General features: G+C 49.0%; 1 protein-coding gene across 10 annotated transcripts in view; it reads left to right on the plus strand.

Moving 5' to 3' along the window:
• Positions 1 to 14,617, plus strand: part of LOC119387910 (lysine-specific demethylase 6A) — a 218,751-nt gene that overhangs the window by 160,335 nt on the left and 43,799 nt on the right. The window lies entirely within an intron of this gene.

The raw sequence follows: 14,617 nt of genomic DNA on the forward strand, positions 1-14,617 counted from the left end.
CTTGTTTGAAGAAAAAAAAAAATCAACTCTACCTTTTTGTTTTACCTTTACCCAAAAGCAGAACGGTTTACTTGATGAAGAAAAATAAACCTTTATATAGCGGACGTTTTTTTTTTTTTTTTTTCCCGCCTTCTTCAGTACAGGAAGCCATGGTGCTGAGTTGTCCACCAGTCTGCCTTTTTCTTTCTTTTTAAAACTTTCCGTGGTCTCTCTTTTACTCACGAGAAATATTGGTGTTTTCCGATCATCTTAATTATACCGCATGCAAATGGGGTTCACCCTCGCTTTCATTTCTTTGTTTAAAATACACTCGCCGCCAGTTATGTTCCGAGCAAGAAAAGCTGCAGAACGTGTATTTAGATAACTGCAGGCATCAACAAGAAGCACCGAGATTGAAGAAGCCTCTGTGCTTTCTTTTTTCCTTTTTTTTTTAGTGAAAGGCATTTTGGCGCGTAATAAAAGTGCACATATAAGCAAGAGAAGGCAAATTCGATTTGTTGAGAACGGTGCTGGAGTGCACATCTGTCAGACCGCGAAGAAAATTCACGTGGAATTATTTTTTATGGCGAGGCAACACTCCTATTACCGCTCCGACACAGGTACAAGAGGCCTCAAGATACGTGTCACGTCCAGGATACAGCTCTGGCTCGCTCTTTACATGGAATGTCTCAGCGCATGCTCAAATCGGAGGTTCGCAGGGAATTGGGGGACTCGATGGTGGAACAGTAGTCGAACGCGTCGAGCTGAAGACATATATCGTTCCTTGATACAAGGGGACTTGATTGTCTGACGGTGATGTGTCTACAGGCTGCAGACAGGAGGCATCCATTGTTCGAGCAATGTTTGTTTACTCCGTGCATGCCAACGTTGCTTTTGTCAACGCTCTATATCATGCACGCTCGTACCGAAAACTGCCACCCTTAAAGTTTTGGGTGTGACTGTGAGGAGTCGTGTCCAGGTGATGGACACGTACGAACCTTAGTTCCGGTCGTCTGGACGAGTTATGTCCGTGAGAAGGAGCGAAAAGGAGGTGGCTCATTTGCATGTTTGCACCGAGTATAACAGAACAAAGTGAGCGCTTTTATACAACACACAAAGAAACAAACAACCAAACCTCGGAAGATGTAACTTGGTAATGATGTCGCGGTCGTATCGGTATAGGGTGCAGGATGCATGAAGACATTTCCTCCTGCAGAAATTTCTAACGTCTCTACAATTCCGCACTCACTCTACATGCTCATCTATCGGCTCGTGCTGTTAAGCACGGTGACGGGCATCCGCCCTACGGCAAATGAGCAAAACTTGTAACACCGTGGTCGTATGCGCATTGGTCAAGTGGTCAAGTGCGGGCTTCGACAAAGCCGCTTCCGCCGTATAAAATATATACCCCATGGGTGTACAAATTGGCTCCTAAAAACAGGCGCTCGTCTATAGGGACTTCCCGTGTTTCCCTCATTGCGTGTAATTACGATGACTGAGTCCCCGTCGAGGGTTGAGCACGTAGTCTCTTCCTTCCTACATGTTGTCGTCGGGCGTGCCACTGAGGGCGAGAAGGCGCGCGTGCCTTCGCACCATGCATCTCGCCTCGCCAGCTTTCTCTCCTTCCGGGCGTCTTCCGTTCGGCCGCTATCATGTCGCGTCGTCGCCCGAGTGTGACCGGAAGGTCAACGGCCCACCGGAGAAGAAGAAGAGTGCGTCCACTGGTGCGTGCACGGTGCCGTGGCACGCCGCCGGCTATCGCCGAAAAGGCGCGCGCATGGCGTCGTTTGGGTCGCGTGCGCATGGCTGCGGGACTCCTTGACGCTCTCGCTCTTTCTCTGCTGGCTTTTACTGATAAGCCGTGCTGGCGTAACGATTGCACTGCGAAGTGGGAGATAAAAGTGAGAGTACAGAGATAAGGAGAGGCGGGGTTTGGGGGAAAAAGGAAATTTGAAAATCGCCTGCTTTTATGGGCGAAAGCTCCAGCGTGAATAACGCGTTTTTCTTACGCTTGGAAGAGCGAGAAAGAGATAAACGGAACTCGTGGAGGTTAACCAGAGGAAGTCTCCAGTTCGCTACCCTGTACTTGGGAAGGGGAAAGGGGGTTTAAAGGAACGAAAGAGAAGAAGAGTCTGTGACGACACTGCAAGGTCATGAGTCATGCCTATAGCACAGCCCAAGCACTACACGCCAAGATTGCACATTTCGAGGAATGTGATATACTGTGTGTAACAACTTCCGACGCGACAAAAAGCTCCTCTGCATTTTACGCCGTGCGGTCAGTGACGAGTCGGGAGACATTTACCTTGGTTCGCACGGTGGTACATTCGCCCCTGCCATCTTCGCTGTCCAACGATATAGCCATTCGACACTTCTTTGTGGTTACAAGTTTGTTCCCGCCATTTATCGATGGCTGCAGCGCTTGACGCAGTGCGGTAGAATTTCGCGGCGCCTTGTACTGAGGGTGAGCTCCGCTTTACTGCAAGCCGCATTCGCCCATTCTTTTCGTGGGCATTTTTATTGTTGTTTTGCCCTGTTAGTTGTGGTGATATTTTTTTTTCCCCCGCAATGTTTCAGTCTTTAGTATGAGGAGCAAAAAAAAAAAACATGGCTGATCCCTCCGTCATAGGAATCGGTATAACACGAAAGTGAAACGTGTCTTCACAGAAGTAGTGCTTATGATATATGAGAGCTTGTACAATGTCTATTCGTGTTTGGCAGCTATAGCACCGTTTGACGTGGATGCACCCATGTTGAGAGCATGTCTCTATCGCGACGACTAACGCCCATGATCATGATAAACCGTTGAGGTAGCTGACGGTGTGAACATATATTTGGACACAGCGAATCGTGAATCGCGCGTAAGGATGATATCAACAAGCTCATAATCAACACTGGTACCCGGTATGCACTTCTTCAAAGCGTCGTCAATTAAGGAGAGAAACGGCACGGTGTGCGCTTTCTAGTAATGGGTAGCCGACGCCTGTGCTCATGCATACATAACACACACTGCACTTCAGCAACGCGGGAGGTAGAGGTTCGTAGCCTGAGCCGCAAACGCGTGCGTCCCGCTGGCCTCTGTCTCGCAGGCGCTGCTCTCGCTCCACCAAGGCACGACATTCGCCCGTCGAAATCGCGTCCTTTCTGCAACGCATATTGCAGCAGTTTTGTTAGTCGGTGCTCTCGCATTTGAAGCAGTCGGCGGCAGAGAAATCCCGTTCGTGTACGTGGAAGCTGCACTACTCCGATGAGCCGACGCACGCTAACACGAATCCAAAGGCAAAGAACGTAACTGCGTCAAGGCTGCCTCGGCGACGCCAGCGCGGCCAGTCTACCTCTCTGGTATCGAGACGCTTTAACCATGACCTCCGATATCACGTGCAATCTCGGAGTAAGCACTAGTAAGTGTCGATCGTGAAGCATTACTTCTTTCCACCTCTCACAGACGGCGGCACCGCCCCGCTCCGCCCGCCGCGAAAGAGAATGTGTGAAAGATATAAGGCGCGTTCGCGCCGTGCCTAGCATCTCCCGAGTTGGCTTAGTCGGTAGAGCGTCGGGCGCTTGCCGTCGCGGCCGCAACGTCGTGGGTTCGATTCCCAGCGGGGTATCTTTTTCTTGGTTTTTTTCTTTCTCATCCGTTGGCGTCCATTTTATCAACGTCATATCCGTGACGGATGTACTTGGTGGACCCCGGCATAAAACACTTTCGTGTTAAAAAAAAAAACATTCCGCATGCTGCATGTTTTCCCATCGTCACACTCCACCATATCTAGCATAAAACTATTGTTTCCTAAACACGCGCTCTCGTATGTCGTGCATCCAAGCAATTACTGCTACTTCGTTGTCAAAAAGCAGCCGGAATAGCGCCGCTCGTTTGCGAACACATGTTGGAATAAACTGAGCCGTTATATCACAGATATGTAAGCGCTCGCTTTCTTTTCTTTCTTCTTTTGGGGGGGAGAGGGGGGGTAAGAAGGGGCATAGCCTCGGGGTCCTTTTACGTGATGTGATCGCAACTCGATAGGCGCATGCGTCAAGATCGTTTGCTTCGGAAAGCTGAGGCAGAAAATACACGGATTGCTCGTCATCGTCACAGACGCTCGCCAAGTTCCGCGTGTGCGTGGTGGTCTGTGACTTGATTGCCCTAAAGTGACGTTCACGCCATGCAGGTAAGGGGTAGTAGCGCAGCTAAAATCGAAGACAAGGGTTCTATTTTCGGCCACGCTGACCGCATTAGGTGATCGAGGCCCGTGTACTTAGACTTAGGTGCACGTTACAGAACACCACGTGGTCGAAATTTCCGGAGCGCTCCACTATAGAATACGCCGTCCCTCATAATCATATCGTGATTTTTGAAAGTAAAACCCCAACAATTATTAACGTGCATGTGAACGGGACGAGTCGGACTCGGTCCGATCGACTTTTGACTCGACCGCGTCGAGCTCACGCAAACGAAGCTCCTTCGTGTATCGAATCGGCTTTAATTCGTTGTTGTCTTAGCGTCCGGATTAACGACGCTGTTGCTTAAAACCGCAGGCGCCCTGATTTGCGTTTGCACCGACAGTCGCGTCATCGACCGGTCGCTGAGGGCGGAATTTTCGCCTCTTCTTGACCTTCCTCGATATTTAGAATACAAGTCTCTATTGTTACTCGCGTATTCTATTATTCACTGGCATTCGTGTGCTTTTGAGAGCGCATTATATAGTTGAGGTTGTGGCGAGCGTCTTCTTGTTTTTTTTTTTTTTTTAGATTTCTTGCACGCGCTGCTTCATCATTTGCTATTTAAATGTGTTCGTCCCACGTATGTTTAAAGGAGCGAACGGGTCGCTCTTATTGTTGTAACTTAATGTATTGTGGGGTGCGATTATGAGCTATACATAGTCACGGCTCTAACTGCCCATTGACAATACCGTATGCGCAAGGGCAGTTTTTCTGTTTTTTCTTTCCTGTACGACGGCAGTTTCGAGCATTGAAGCCCATAGAAAGTAAAGTGTGGGTTATTTCGTACGCCAGATAAAGGTCTTCGTAAATGACGTACGTAAATAAATGATCTGGTTGACGTCGCGCCTTCGCGTGACGTCAGCGTATGCCATACATTTTGTCGCTGCTTCTACTGTGCTTCTGTTGATGAACAGATGGAGGTAGTACCTTTTCACTGCGCTGTCGGCTCGTTTTTGAATTTCGGAAGCCAAACCAAAGACACGTGTGCCATATTGACGCAGGATATTGGGCTGTTGTAAGCACATTTAGTGACAATGCCTATACCGCTGACCACGATCATTCCGGGGATATATATGACTCAAGGTATCGTTTTGCCTAAGCATTGGGGGAAAAAAATTGTCTTTCAATTCAAGCGGCGAGTTCTGTGGCCTTTCTTTTACATCTCGACCTTTCACCGTATTTCGTCGCCTTTTTAGTATCGTCATCACCGCTTCGAACGCTTTTTCTTTATTATCAATTTTCACATTTCGCTTGTGCCCCTCGCACTTTCCGTTTGAAGTGGCAAGAACGACAAGTTGGTGTAGAAACTTGAGGTTCTTAAATTTGGGCGCAGAAAAGAAGCCCATGGGACGATTGAGTGGATCCTTTCGTCATCGGTGCCTCGCATCGCTGCCCCTGGTGAAAATAGTCGTGAGTGGAGGATAACCGTGAAAATAAGTTCGTTCTAATAACGACGGGAAAAACCTAACTGCGTTCTTAACCAGCGCAAGACGGTGGGTGAGAATCCGGGCCTTGTACTCAGCTGCGCGAGCAGTTTAGACTTACAGAAGCTTCGCCCTGGCCGATACTGCTCGGGGCACTGCGAATTTCCGATCATGCAATGGTGCGACAACTGAATTCTTTTGCATTTTGGGCGGAATTCGTGTTCTTGTTTTGTGATATGATTTCGAGGACGTAACCTATATATGGGTCGGTTGCCCGCCGTGGTTGCGGGTTCGATTCCCGGTCACGGCGGTTGCATTGCGGTATGGGTTAATACAGGAACATTCGTGCACTTAGATTTAGGTGCAGATTAAACCCCAGGTGGTCAAAATTAACTCGGAGTCCTCCACTATGGCGTGCCGCGTAATAATGTCGTGGTTGTGGCTCGTAAAACCCCATATATTATTATTAAACCTAAGAGCCGGTTTAGGTTGTTCGTCCGGTATCTTTTCCTGCTATCCCTCTCGAAAGGCGTTTGCTTCATTTTGCATCTATCATTTTCATCTGCCGCGAAACTATTTCGTTATATTGTTGTGTCTTTCATTCTAGATTTTCATAGCGTTGTTTTGGCTCGTAAAAAGCACCATCAGTTATTGTTATTTCACTCAAGACTTCTTTTTCTGGAATGATGTGACACGTCGTCCATGATTACACTGCGAATTTTTGCAGAATACAATCTCCACGCCTACTTGATCATCCCCCCCCCCCCCCCCCCGACGTGTCACGTTGTAAATAGTAAATACCCATCTTGCTTACGCGTTGGCCAGCGCTCGGGTGCTGTGACTGCAAGCGGATAACCGTGATCAGCGCTTTTATTCGAAGGAATGGTTTTCAGCAGAGTGAGATTTCTTATTTCACCGTTGACGTTGGCCACGCTATTGCTCTACCAGTATACTAGTGAATAGAACAGCTAACCATAGTCGGTGGACAACGACTCATATTCAAAGAAATTAATAATCGCTAAATAGAGGTATTTTGCGTTACGCTTCCTTATATTCATCGTGCCGTATTTTTCGTTCTATCCATGAAACAACTCTCGAAACAATGCTGGCTCGTCTGTGACGATATATGTCTTTTACTAACATTTAGTTTCGTTTTTTCGGATACTGTTCCCCATCCCTCCTCTTATGTAATACAAATTACAGTCGTCAAGGTAAGACAAATGATGATTGTGATTAAGTGCTTGGCGCACGTGCCGGAATTTCCAATATCCTCACTCCGGGAAGGGCTGTGTATTCGTCGACCCGTCAGTTTTCCTTCTTTTTTTATTATTTTCTGTACCGAGCGGGTTGAAGCGTCGGTATACGTGGCCCGAACGGGTTCGCACGATCTTCGTCACCGATACGCTGGGGTGAAAAACGCCGTTTGCTCTCCCGGGCCGTCCGTGTGTCAGATAGATCCTCCACCATGGTCGTGCCATTCCTCCTTGCGCGCAGCCCCCGTAAAAACAAGAGATATACAAGGACACGTAGAGAAGAAAAATGCGAAGCTTCTCTCCCAAATGAAAGGAACGAGCACGCATACATATATATGGAAAGCAGCAGCGCAGTGTTTTTTCGCTCTCCGAATGGGCCGGCCGACGGAATCACTCGCTCCGGGGAGCCCTCTTCTCCTCCTCCTCCTAACTGCTGGGGAGCAAAAACGCATCTCTCGCGGAGAAGGGAGCAATTTTTTTTCTCCCCCGCGCTCAACGGAGTGGAGAGAAGAGAGAGACTTTCGCTCGTTTTTTACTCCCCTCGCGGAGCTCCCTTCTCCCTCATAGGTGTATAACGCTGCCGGCGAAAGGGGGAGTCAGTGGCGGTGACGTCATGGGACCGCCATTGCTGGGCGTCCGTCCTGCACGTGCGCCTTTGCCGCCGCCGCCGCCGCGTCAGCGACGGGCTTTCCGGGTGCAGGCGCCGCGGCCCGCATCTGTCTCTCCGTGCTCTTTGAGGACTCTCTTTTATGCAGTTTGCGTTCTTTCTTTCTTTCTTTCTTTCTTTCTTTCTTTCTTTCTTTCTTTCTTTCTTTCTTTCTTTCTTTTGCACCGTTGCCGGTGGGGTGCCCCGGAAAGCGTTCGCTGAGTGGAAGACAAGTTCTGAAGCCAAACCTATCCAATGTGAAAAGGGGGCCGGGGAAGGGGGGGGGAGGGAGGAAGGGGGTTCGTACGTAAATGACTTACTGCGTGCCTGCGGGCTGGAAGAATAAAACATGAAGTCCTCATTCTAATTGTCGAGATAAATGTATATGCCTCGGAGATACGTATCGAGGTGACGTTTGGAATGCGATGATTGTGAAACGTATGTAATGATGGGGCGAAGGACCGATCGTCGTGTATGTTTGTTATGATCGTATATAGAAGAGGCGGGATATTTCCGAGCTGGGCGGTTTCCCCGTATGACTGTATTTGAGCTCGAGTGCTGGCAGTGACATTCCGGGAGTATAGAGGCAATTGGTTGAAGTAACTGAAAGCTTTTGGCTGTGCGTCTTCCAGAATGGTCGCGTGTCCATCGCTCTTCGAGTCTTGCTCTTTCAAGCGCCGTCTCCGTTGATGAATCGATCTGTACGAACTTAAGAACGCAATCAATCCTACCCTCCCCCTCCCCCCGCCCCAACCACCATCATTTATTTGCTTGGCACTCAAGTAATGAGAGAGAGCTGCCTCTTTCTCGCATGACGCCCGCGTGGTGCTTCACTGCATATTAAGTACGCACTGCGGCAAACGCCGACTTGGAAATACACCTCCACTTCTTTGGTTTGCGTTATTTTTGGCTTTACATTATTGTCGTTTGCATGCCCTGTGCAATAACTTTATGAAGATGTTTTGTCTTGGAGATAGGTGTTCGCCTTTTTGATAGCTGTTTGATGAATTGGTACTCACTGTACTGTATAAAGCTTTTTTTTTTAAAGTTTTGGACATGATACTCTGTTACGAAAAAAAAAAAAAGCAGAAGCATTGTTTACAGCGCCCTCAAATGGTGACGCCCGTGACGTCGCTTAGGCGCGGCTTCGCTGTGTGATCCAGTCGACAACGTAGCTGCAACTGACGATTGTTTGATCGCACGCTGAACATTTTGTAGTAGCCGTGTTCGAGGTTCGGTTTCCCGCGAGTAAAAATGTCACTATCCGCTGCGCGAAATTCATCTCTTATAATTCGCTCCCGAATAACATCGACTTGTAAACTATAAATGACGTCAAATATCGGAGCACGAAACGGACTTGGATTCGCCCGGCGGCGCGCCGAAACACTCGCGTTGATCGTCAGTGCTGTGAGCGCGGCTGCATGCGCGGGGAGGGAGCCTTGTCTCCATCGATCGGGTTGCGTGCGCTGCTGCCGGCTTGGCGCGCCCGCTGTTGCTCGCGCTCCCGCACCCTAACCCCTAGAGAGGGAACTCAGGAACGAGCAACGCTGTGAGCAACGGCGGGAGCCCTGTTTGCCAAACACGTCGAGGACAGGCGTAACACCTGCTGTTTGTTTGCTGTACGTCTGCGGTGAATGAAGGGAGGGATATGCGCGCCCTTTTACGTTTGCTTCCAGCGATAGGGGGAGGGGGTGGCGTCGTGCTGATCGTTCTTAGTTGCAGGGTGATTACGGTGCTCTCAACGGGCGCCCTCAATCTGGCGTTTTCTGTATAGGAACACTCGAAACGAAGGCCGCGGGGCAATCTGCAGGAGCTGCACTCTCGAAAGCGCCGTTAACTGTGCAGTAAAAAAACCAAGAGCAACGTTGCTTCGTGCCCGCGCTTCCTGTTAGACAACGTCGTAATTGCTCTGGTTTTCGTGGCGTATTGGCGTGCCCACCGGCGTCGTAGTCGTGCAGTAAAGTTTGGCTGAGCGGCGTTTCTCTTTGATTTAGATGGCCGTGCGCCCAATGTAGTAGATGAATTCGTGAGAACAGGTGTGCGTTTGTTTTTTCCTTATTATTTTATAGGGAGGTGGGGGGGGGGCACCAAACTATACTGCAGCGGCTCTCCACTTCCCCCTGCACTGCAGTGCCTTGTTTTCGTTAAATAACGTTCCCAGTCTTCCTCCTGCTGCTGCTATACTAACTATACCTAACTAATACTGCGATAAGCGCGTACGGTTCAACTTGCCGTTGAACGTCTTGCACGGACACAGGCCTCGCGGCACCAATGCGTGCGTGTGTTTTCCTGAAAGCCAAGATGTGACTGCTTGCTGCGGTTGATGGTGCGAGTAGCTGTGCTCTGAGTCTTATCGAAAAGCTGATATGTTTTCATCGGGTCCGGTATACACGGAGGCAATTTGCCTATATAGCTCGGGCGGTTCTAACTGTGAGCAGTTTATTGCGCGAGTCGAGACAACCATAAAATGTAGGCTATTCGCCCGCGGAGGAACGGGTGTGTGCTCCGATTCCCCGTCTCTGCGTCCCGGAAGGCTTCTCGCGTCGTGCGTCTAATCAATTCTTGGCAATGTCGTCCCGTTCCCTGGGAGGCTCATCGGCCTTCGCGCAGTATACTCGTCACCCGTTTGATAAGAACATCTGTGCGTACGTGCGTGTAGGTAGGCCCCTATAAAACTCGGCGAACGTGTATTCGCCAACTGTCTTATCGTTCATGCCGATAAATAGACAGACTGCTGAAGAAGATCGCATTTGAACGATTACTGTAGTGTTTGAACACCTGAAGCTTAACCACGTGAAGTCACCGACTCGCATGCACCAGTGCACCCATGCAACTGGAATGGGGTGTCATGTCGCAACGTGAAACAATCGGCAGCTTGCTGTTCTTTGTTGCATATTGTTGTTCTTTTTAAATGTATATGTATATCAGCTTAGTGAAGGAGAACACGAAGTCGGGCTAGTTGGTTGACGTTCATTTTAATGTTTTTGTTTTAACTGTGCTAAAAAACACGCATAAAGATTAGGGTAAAATGTAGGGGTGTGCGAATATTCGAAATTTTCGAATATTCGTCGAATATTACATTCGAAATATTCGTATTCGATTCGAAAATCGTGTATTCGAAAAGTTTCGAATATTCGATAACTTCGAATATTCGAAAAATTCGAATATGCGATTCGATTATCATGCATAAAACAACTCGTCTTCCACATTTCTGCTGCGTTCGTATAGCTAAAAAGGTTGCCGAGAGGAGCAATAAACATCGTAAGTACACGGAGGCACGATATCTGCCTGCGACGAGCGCGCCAATACGTATGATTTATTGCTGGTGGATCTCCGACGTGCAGCGCTGCTGGCGATCATGTAACCGTACATTTTCAATATTATGCGGCCGTAACGTGCCGCACTACCACTCGTTCACTATGCGGGACCGCTTCTGAAGAAAGACAGTGACCCACGTGACTGGTGGCGGACTGTTCAGATACCTCAGTCTGGCAAAGCTTTGCACCATGTACCTCCCTATACCGGCCACTTCTGTTCCAAGCGAGCGTGCCTTTTCAGTGGCGGGGGGGGGGGGTGTCTCTGTTAGAAGGGATCGCCTGCTGCCTGATCATGTAGAGCAACTCATATTTCTTCATGATAACATCTAGTCATTACTTTTATTGAGCCGTGATATCTGCTTGTGTTGTGATGTGCATTGTGCTAGCCTGGACATTGTGTTCTGGAGATAGCTGTGTATGTTATGTTGCCAGTGAGGCTGTTAATGTTTTTTTTATTTTCGAATAGCTACATGTTAAATAAAATATTGTTACTGTGGAGGCATTTTTCCTTTGATATTCGATATTCGATTCGATATTCGAAGGTGGATATTCGTATTCGATTCGTATTCGAAAAATTTGATATTCGCACACCCCTAGTAAAATGCAGTCTTTACATTTTTCTTTGTTCGTGTCTTTAGCGCTGTTAAAAACATTCAATATGATTATAAACTTATCCTTACGTTGCTTATAGCGTACATGCTTGCTTTTACAGGATACGAAACATCGTTCCGTGCTGTGCAACGCTGTCCTTTGCGACACCGCGCTTATTCGGTGATTGCAGTTTCAATGGTATCTTATCTATATAAGGCGGTACGGAGAACGATTGTTGCACGTTCTGGGGGTAAAGGGGGGGGGGGGGGGCATTCTCGGAATATCTTCGATACGTATTATCACGCGGTAACGCGTTATCGTGGCACGATAGACGATAGCCCGGCGATCCTGTATACTATGCGTGGTGTGTGTCGCTGAACAGCGTTCGGTTGCCTTCGTTGCGGAAGTGAACACGGTGTACTTCACTCAGTGAGCAACCCTTCGTGCAATCGCTTCTCTTTATGCGATAAACGTTTTTGTCCTCCATAAGTTCAACGGTCGGTCGACAGTCGTCTTATCTTTGTACCGGTGTCCCTTTATGAGTCCGAGCTTCGGAAGCCCGAGTCGTCGATGCCGTTAAGGTTCAGCCCCGCCACGGTTGTCTAGTGGTTATGACGCTCGACTGCTGACCCGAAAGTCGCGGGATCGAATCCCGGCCGGGGCGGCTGAATTTTCGATGGAGGCGAAAATCTTTGACGCCGGTGTACTTAGATTTAGGTGCACGTTAAAGAACCCCAGGTGGTCGAAATTTCCGGAGCCCTCCGCTACGGCGTCTCTCATAATCATATCGTGGTTTTGGGACGTTAAACCCCAGATATTATTATTATTAAGGTTCACTTGTACGACTTGCCGAAGGCCGCTTGTGTCGCACGCGGTTCGAGCACGCTAAAGTTTCGTTTTCAAGGAACGAAACGGGGAAAAAAATCGCAATGGGTGGTGCCGGAAGGACAGACAGCTTTGCCCGTGGGCCCCTTTTAAACGTCCCTGCATTGTTTTGCAGAACACGCTGTGCATTCCTTCCCTCGTTTATTTTTTTTTTTTTCATTCCTGTTCGAGCTCACCTTCGTGTTCTTTTGTTGTCTCTTGCCGGCATTTCATGGTTACGTGTGGCGGGTCTTCGTCGTAGGAAAAGAATGAGGATATTGTTCGCCAAGTGCCGTAAGCGGCCATTGCCTACGTGACAGGCGCGCACACTGACTCCGGTTATCATCCACTGTCGTAAGCAAAAAAAACTTCCTCCTGATAATTTTAACTCCAATTTTGAACAGCCAGCAAAGATTCCGTTATTTCTGTATGCGAGTGTTTTTCAAGCATGCGACTGTACGCCTTGAACGGGAATTAATTGCAGTTGTTCTGTCGAGAGGTCCCCAATCGCGATCTCTTTAACGCTCGGGCGAATCCTTTACTTCTGCACACGGCAGTTGTCCTTAATTAACGCCTGTCGCAGTTACGTGCAGTCACGAGAAGAGAAAACCGAAACTATGCGCTTATCGTGGCGAACGCTTCTCAATTTTTCAAACGTAACACTGGGTCCCTGACATTCAGCTTAACAGCGACTCAAGGGCTCATGCACACTCGATGTAAATTGAACTCCACCTCGTTGGGTTGTAAGGGCGAACGCTGTTGTAACTTCAAGCGTGCCTCATATCGCATAGTTTCGTTTCTCGTCTAACGCTATGACGTCAGCGGTGTGGTGACAACTTCATTTCAACGCCGTATTGGTGTGTTAACCTTTATTTCGCAGGAATGTTTGTACGTGTTTGTCCTTGTTTAAGGCTCTTCCTATCAACAAAATTTTGGAGACAGGACGCGAAGAGGCTCACTAAGACCCATGAGAAAATCGAAAAAAATGTTACTCCCACGTCGTTCTTCTCTCGTTCTTTCTTTAGTCGGGTGCCCCGGTCATTCATAAACAGCCTTATTGCTCACTTGTCTAAGCGTAGCCAGCGAGGCAACGGCAAGAATGGTGCGCGGAAGCGTCGTGTATACACTGTTGTCAACTCTGGGGTCGACAGCATGTGTAACAAATGGTCTTCTCGGTCTTAGCGCATCTGTTCGCATTGTTCGCGTGGTCGCGACCAGCGCGGACGTAATTGCGTGCACCGCGCTCGCATTATGAGTGTAATGTGTACACGACCTGCGATTACGTAAATTGTCGCCGTGCACCTCCACTGCGACGTCAGGCGACCGTGAAGCGGTCAACGGTTGCACGCGAACCTCCTCCGTACACGTGCGTACCCTAACTCGGCGTGTAGACGACGGCCTCAGAGATCACGCGACGCTTTTTCTGCGCGCCTAGTCTTATCTCGGAAGCCACGGCTTATGTCTCACTGTGACACTTGGCCCACAAGGGTCGCTGTTAATTATATTGTGCAGTGACCCTTAAGGGTCGCTACTTGTTATTGCAGCGTGCGCCCAACGCCTGCACAATTAAAGTGTAACAGTTGCCGCCGAATTGCGGCCGCTGCCAATGCAGAGGATCGAACCTGAGGCCTTGCTGATTGACAGCCCAAACTCATCTGCTGGCTGCGGAGCTGCTGTATTGTTTCTTTGGCGGCAATTACGGCGTGCCATATCGACTGCCATTGGCGTATCCACGGAAAGGGGGGGGGGGGGGGGTGTTCAACTCTCCCCTTTGAAAATTGTCAATTTTGCATGTGTACGAGTATATGTCTATGCGCGCACGTATACCACATACAAACATACGCAGCACGAACATACACAAAGTATGGTTGAACCCCCCCCCCCCCCCTCCCGAAAAAAAGCTTATGGCTACTGGCTGCGTTTGTAGTCGCGTTTGTATTTCGTATCACTAACTCCGGGCAGCGTGTGCGCACTTCTCTGTGTTCCGAAGCAGCGCTCGGTGTTTTCACTCCCCATTTTGTTTTCTTCTTTCCGCTCAAGAGAATCGGTTCAACCCGCTTTTCACACAGTGGCCCTCATCGCACCGTGACTCACTACGGCTTCCGTCCGTACTGGGAGAGGGGGTCGAGCTCTTCGTCGTATACAAGCCTGAGTGCCCATGAAAGGCTTCCTCTTCCGGCCTCCCCGGTCCCCTCGCGTTTTGTTCTCTTTTTCATTGTTACCTCATCGAGTTCGTCGCGCATGGTGTACGTCACAGGGCTTGATAGACAACGCGATTACGTTTGCCCGGCGTCCTTGCGAAACGCGAGCTCCAGCGTTTTT

This window comes from Rhipicephalus sanguineus, chromosome 3, assembly GCF_013339695.2.
Source record: "Rhipicephalus sanguineus isolate Rsan-2018 chromosome 3, BIME_Rsan_1.4, whole genome shotgun sequence".
Taxonomy (NCBI): Eukaryota; Metazoa; Arthropoda; class Arachnida; order Ixodida; family Ixodidae; genus Rhipicephalus; species Rhipicephalus sanguineus.